General features: G+C 43.2%; 1 pseudogene; it reads right to left on the bottom strand.

Moving 5' to 3' along the window:
- Nucleotides 1-485: 485 nt before the first annotated feature.
- LOC119242894 (heterogeneous nuclear ribonucleoproteins C1/C2-like) lies at nucleotides 486-4,408 on the bottom strand (annotated as a pseudogene).
- Nucleotides 4,409-6,844: the final 2,436 nt, after the last annotated feature.

Raw genomic sequence — 6,844 nt, 5'->3', positions numbered from 1 at the left:
AAATTACAGGGCCTCCCCAGTGGCGCAAGGGTTGAGCGCTGGGTTGCGAAGCTGCCTGCGCGCGGCCTCTGTGGTGCTGGTTCAATCCCCGGCTGCTCCCCAGCCACCGGAGGAGGGTCCCACATGGCGCGCAGACCTCTCCTGCCACCCGCTGCTCCCCTTAGCAGTGTACTTTGGTCCTTCTGCCTGCTCTACTCCCCGCTCTGGCTCTGGTGAATTCTCTCACCCTCCCGTGCTTCTGACTGTACCCAGTGCTTGTATAAACAAACAAACAAACAAATAAATAAAATAAAAACATGCCTCTAAAAAAAAAAAAAAAGCAAAAATTACAGGGCAAGACAATTACTAGGAACATGAAAGGAAGTGAAAATGGGTCTAGGCACAGGGCAATATGAATTAACGAACACGGGAAGGACAAAGTTGGGGAGAACAGTGAGCATGTGGAAGGATACAGGGGAGAGGATCTAGTGAACTTTTTGATTTTATACAAGCGCCTAGGTAAAGAAATAATGGGATAAGATTTCTAAACTCCACTATGTGCTTAAGAGTCATGCTGGCCATTGGTGCTATCTGTGTCATCCTCTCCTTCCTCAGCTTCTTTTCCATCTTCCTTAATCAGCTTCCTTAATCAGCTGGTCATCCCCCAGCTTCATCTTCATCATCACCCAATAGGTGGCCCTCCTCAACAGTCATCTGCTCCACCCTCAGACTCCATTTTCACATTAGTCTCATCCTGTTTCAGGGAGCTACTACTCTGCTCCTTTTATGACTTATCATTCTTCATCTCTACTGCTGGATTGCTCTGTTTCTTTTCAGGCTTTCCAGTAGAGAATCTGGGCCAGCTGCTTCTTAATAGTCTGAAGGTCATCTCTTTTCAGCTTTCCAGATTTGGAAGATCCTTGCTGTCAACTCTTAGACTTGAAGCCATTTTTGCCCCTTTGTGATGTGTTTCCTGATACACACTGGCATTTCGAGGGCACTACACCCTGAGCAACAGGAGGGAGAAGAGGAACACATGCTGGGTAACTGTACATTCTGTCATCATAATTCCGTTGAAAAGTCATAATCTAAGTCAAAAGGGAAGTGTACATCTCTGCTGCAGAGCATTTCACACCTGCTTTCCCTTAGTTAATTTTTGGCTCTGCAGCCAGATGAATATCTAAAACCTGGCTAGCACTCACTCTGCCATCTTCTCTTGCCACAGCACCACAGACATTCCTCTCATTAACATACTGAATAAGGAAAAGAACTTAAAGAACAAAGCAACCCGCAACTTTGCCATATTCTAATCAAACCTTTCAGACAGCACTCCAGGGAGACTAGAATTGGAGCAACACATTCTACACCCTGGAGATTTTGTCTATTAGGGAAACTTTCTTCAACCTCACTGGAAAGGACTCCATCAAGTACTGCTAACAAAACACTGTGCAAACAAACTTCAGGAAATAGATTCTTGGGTTCATGCAACACATCTGAAGTATCACAACCTGACTGGACCTACATGTCATTTGATGAACTGAAGAAAAAGATTTCCAGGAATTTGAAGCAGATGACATTTGAGAAGATGGCTTTATCAAAATGACCAAATCAGGCCTGCATACATTTCTCATTATTGTCGTTTCTTGCCTCGTGTTTATCCATCCTTTTCCTTGGACATACAATGTTCTAGTACACATGGCCCAACAAAGGTGGGAGTGTTAGAATGGGTTCACTGTGTAAAACTTGAGACCCCAATAATTACGTTCACCAAAAGGATTCAGACGACACTCTCTTCATTACTGAGGAATGCTCCAGTGAAGTAAATATTGACATCTTTGTGCAGCTCAGTGGGTAGCTATCCCCTGTAGCAAAAAGTTTGCAGTATGTGATGCTGGCAAGGAACCAGGATTTCTGTTACGCATGAAGAAAATGAGATTTCAACAGAAACTAAATGGCTTCATGTAACTGTTAATGGCAAAGTGGATTTAACTGAAGCAAGATCAGCATGTCAATCATTGCTGTTTTGACACAGCAATGTGTGGCTGCGCCTAAGATTAAGAAAGATTGTGGGGCCTCCCTGGTGGCGCAAGGGGTTAAGTCTCAGCACTATGAAGTTATCCTCAACCACTGCAGCACAAGTTCGATCGCTGGCTAGGAGCTACCCATATGGCGCAGCAGACCTCTCCTGTCTCACCTGCTGCTCCCCTCAGCAGTGTATTTCAGTCAGTCTGCCTATTCTGTTCCCCACTCTGTCTCAGGTGAATCCTCTCACCCCCCACACTTCTGGCCTGTACCCCAGTTCTTGTATGCATAAATAAATAAATCTTAAAAAAAAAAGAATGAGTGTGAAAGTAAAAATGATACTTAAGCAGAATATAGCTTGACTTGTTTAATAAAAAATAGTTGAGTGCCTTCTCTAAAGAGATTTGCAGACATGTGCCTGGGCAACTGCACTTGGATATGTGGTTATTCAGACTTCTCAGGAAAGGGCCTCCCCGGTGGCGCAGCGGTTGAGCGCTGTTGAGCGCTGGGTTGCGAAGCTGCCCGCGGCCTCTGCGGCGCCGGTTCAATCCCCGGCTGCTCCCCGGCCGCTGGAGGAGGGTCCCACATGGCGCGCAGACCTCTCCTGCCGCCCCCTGCTCCCCTCAGCAGTGTACTTCAGTCCTTCTGCCTGCTCTGCTCCCCGCTCTGGCTCTGGTGAATCCTCTCACCCTCCTACGCTTCTGACTGTACCCAGTGCTTGTATAAACAAACAAACAAATAAATAAATAAAAAACATGCCTCTATAAAAAAAAAAAGAAATCAGACTTCTCAGGAAAGGTGAAATAAATAGTTTTTGAGCCTCTGATCTGAGGTGACCTAAAATACCATGTTTCATTGGTTAGAGAAGAGGCTGATAGAAATCAAGAGATAAATGGAATTTGGGTCCAAACCCATCTCAAAGTGGGTCCAAAGCATTCACAGACATACCGTATGGTCTACTATGCCATACTTCCCACACTTTTCAGGTCCCTGAGTGTATAATTGTGATAGATAAACTTAGAAAGTCCAGTTTGCAAGATTGGCCTTAATTGTTATGTGGGTACTTAGAGATGAAGACGGTACCCACTACTCCTTACCCTTAACTTTTTTAGTATTCTGAATTCACAGATCCAAATTGTCTGGACCTGACTCTAAGGTAAAATCTGACACTATCTTTTATGGACCACAAGCTGTGCTAAACTAAAAGCATTCACAGGCCTATTAAAGGGAATACAGATCTGTGATCCTTGCAGTTTGAACACCCTTTTCTGAGGCCCTAAACAGTGAAAACATCATGCTGGCTAGACCATCTGGTCACTTGCAGATGCCCACAGGAGAGAATTCTGATGGGGTTATCTGAAATCAAGGTGCTAACCGGCTCTATATTTCTAATGTAGAGGGTTATACAGAGACTGACTGCATTCCTGACTTGTGATTACTTTGAAAAGCTGAAAGTTGGGGGCAAGTGTATCACAGTTATTGTGACCCCCACAACCTACTCCTGACAAATCAGACTCTGTATCTCCTATGGAAGATGTTCTACTGCTGTTGACTTGTGTTTAGATTTCTAGGTTGGTTACAATTTACATCAGTGGACTGATAGCTTGACTCTGTTTTTCTCACCTTTCTCCTAAAACACATATCTTATTAAGACAATTGATTGTAAAATGTGACTGTTTCCATAAAGAGATTGCTCTTCTCAAGGCTGCTCATTGGATAAATGGTTAGGACTAAAGGCATGGGAGGTGTGTGAGTCCATTTTTAAAAATTCAGGCTATCATCATGACCAATTCCTCAGCATGGCATGATTTTATGTTGATTTTATAAAAAAATTTTTCTGTGAGATGCTTTTATCCCTCTTGCATATAATTACACTTCCAGACCAAAGATCTGGGTAAGAATGGGGGATGATTGGGCCTCCCCTGGTGGCGCAGTGGTTGAGCACTGGACTGTGAAGATGCCCGCAGCCTCTGCAGCGCTGGTTCAATCCCCGGCCACCGGCGAGGGTCCCACATGGTGCACCGACCTCTCCTGCCGCCTGCTGCTCCCCTCAGCAGTGTACTTCGGTCCTTCTGCCTGCTCTGCTCCCCGCTCTGGCTCTGGTGAATTCTCTTACCCTCCTGCACTTCTGACTGTACCCAATGCTTGTATAAATAAATAAATAAATCTTTAAAAAAAAATGGGGGATGACTGAAAAAAAAAATATTGAGTTATAATTGCTCAATGGGACATGCTGATTTCAGAACAATGGAGAAAAAGCATCTGGGGAGGCCTGGAGATGGGCTAGGATGTTAATGATCTTTGTCTTTCAGAACTATTCCTGAAAGCTTCCCTTTCTTCTTGAAGGAAAATTTCCCATATTGCCTTTCCAAGGTATTGTGAGCACTGAATTCAAACCGACTGACATATCCGACAGTCAACAAAAAGAGAGCAGAGGATGGCTCTAGCTCCTGCACTTTCCATGCAACACTTCCAGATGTTGTCTCCGTACCTGAAGGGGATGAACTGATATTACACATCAGCAAAACTGACAGTTCGTTTGAGACCAAGGACTGAGTTGAATTATTTGGAGTGAAGTGAGAATCCGAAGCAAAAGGCCTACACTGGATTTATGAGGAAGGCCTTATGAACCAGCATTGCCTAACTAATGTGTATCCTGCTTGGAGTGCCCAAACAATTGCATATACTATCAAACTATGTATATACTTCCAAACTCTTTCCAGGGGTACCACATGTGCTTTCTGGGATTGTATTTCTTCTGTGTGTATCCTGACTGCTATCATACTGCCTCTGCCCTACAAGGCATTCAGGTCAGCTTTGACTTACTGGTCTGAGTTGATGCTTTTGGTCAGAGTATGGTTAATACAAAAATTTAATCTGGAAATCACCTAGCTTTCTTAGACACTTATGGTGGGATTTGCTTTCATGAGGCAGCTCTAGGACCCCAAGAAGGACATAGCTGAGGCCATTATTGCAGGTTGGTCATGCTGGTATGTGGGGCCCTACTCATAATAATTTTGTTGTAAAGCAACTCAGCCCAAGACCAAATGGGTGACATGCGCAGAAAAAGATTACCATAGCAGGCCTGAGAGTGCTTTCTTTTAAAAAGTGTGCTCGCAAGGTTGGTCCTTGGTTGGCATCTGGAACTAAGATCTGGGGATTGTTCCCACCATTATATAAGCCAATAAGGGTAGTTTATACTGTGCCTAAGATATATATACAAACAATGTGGTTTATGTCAAACACCTGTTTTCCTTCTAGGAGTCTGGAATTCTGCTACATGATAGGCAGAGGATGCCACATGACCAGCACCAGATAAACACTGGATTCCTAGGCTTAGGCAAGCTTCTCTGGCAGGAACACTTTACACATGTTGTTACATTGATACAGTAGGAATTAGGCATATCTTGTATGATTCCAATGGGAGCAGACACTTGGAAGCTTTTATCTGGTTTCCTCTAACTTTGATGTACTTTCTCCCTTTGCTGATTTTACTTTGTATCTTTTTACTGTAATAAATGTCACAGTCATGAATAAGACTTTATGCTGAGTCCTGTAAATTCTTCTAGTGAATCACCAAATCTGGAGTTAGCATTAGGAACTTCAGAGGACAGCCCTTTCATTTGTTCCCTAACTAGCAGAGTAAGAGCCATTATTGTAGAAACAGTTAAATTTCCCTCTCCCTAGCCAAGATAGTAAATCATAAGTAATAATGCATCCTTAGAGGAATTTTAGAGATTAGCACTACCTCCTAAAATTTGAAAGTATACAGAAGTGATAGTTTAATCCACCTATTTGCCCTCTGCAACAACTAGATGGATCATAGAGATGTCAATGGTGGTAGTTCCAGTTGAGCTGCCAAGCCAGATGTGGTATCTTTACTAGAATAGATCTACATAATCTTTGGCACTTGCTAGGTGCCTATTTTTCTGGTGAATACATTCATCTTAAACTTCATTAGTGAATAAAATAAGAGACAGTTCATCTTCTCATAATAGGGAAGAATATAGTCATTCAGTATCCCAGGGTTAGGTTAAATATTTTGCTTTCTTTTGTAACATACTCTGTAAAGACCTCAACATTGAAGATTCTACCAAACATAGTGCTAGACCACCACTCTGATGGCATCATACTAACTGGACCTAGTGAACAATACATATAAAGGAGCTTAGATGGCCCAGTAGGACACCTAATGGAGTAAAAGATTAGCCTCACTAAGATTCAGGGGCTGCCACATCAGTGATCATTCTAGGGCTCTGGGTCATGCCAGAAAATCTCTCCTGAGGTAAAATACAAGTTATCACTTGGCACTAACAGTAACTTTTGGGGATCTCTTTGGATTGTAGAAGCATAATGTGCCATATTTGAAATTCAAAATGAGGACAGGCTTGAGCAGGCCTTGAAGTAAAAGAAAGATATGCAGCAGGTCAAAATTATGACATTAGCCAGCCTGATGTGAGTCAGCCAATGTGATATTGCTATAAATGCCCAAGCTGGATAAGGAATCTGCATGAGATTCTGGCAAGCCACAACATGAAGATTATAGTGCAAATGTGCAGGGCAGCCCCATATCTTCTACAGTGCATAACTTCTCTATAAAAAGACCCTGCATCCTAGCAGAGATTAAGTTGCCAACTATGGGACACTAAATAATTATGCCATCATCATAAGACAGGTAGGTATTTGAGCAACCCTTTATATAACATAATAAATTCAGAGCCTCCCTGGAAGCACAAGGGATTGAGCACAACACTATGAAGCAATCCACAGCCTCTGCAGCACGAGTTCTATCCGCAGTCGGCCAGGGAGCAACCCACATGGTGCAACAGACCTCCTGTCTCAC

This window comes from Talpa occidentalis, unplaced genomic scaffold, assembly GCF_014898055.3.
Source record: "Talpa occidentalis isolate TD23 unplaced genomic scaffold, MPIMG_talOcc4v2.1 talOcc4.13, whole genome shotgun sequence".
Classification (NCBI taxonomy): domain Eukaryota; kingdom Metazoa; phylum Chordata; class Mammalia; order Eulipotyphla; family Talpidae; genus Talpa; species Talpa occidentalis.
Note: the sequence above shows the minus strand (reverse complement) of the source record. Positions and strands in the feature narration are given on the sequence as shown.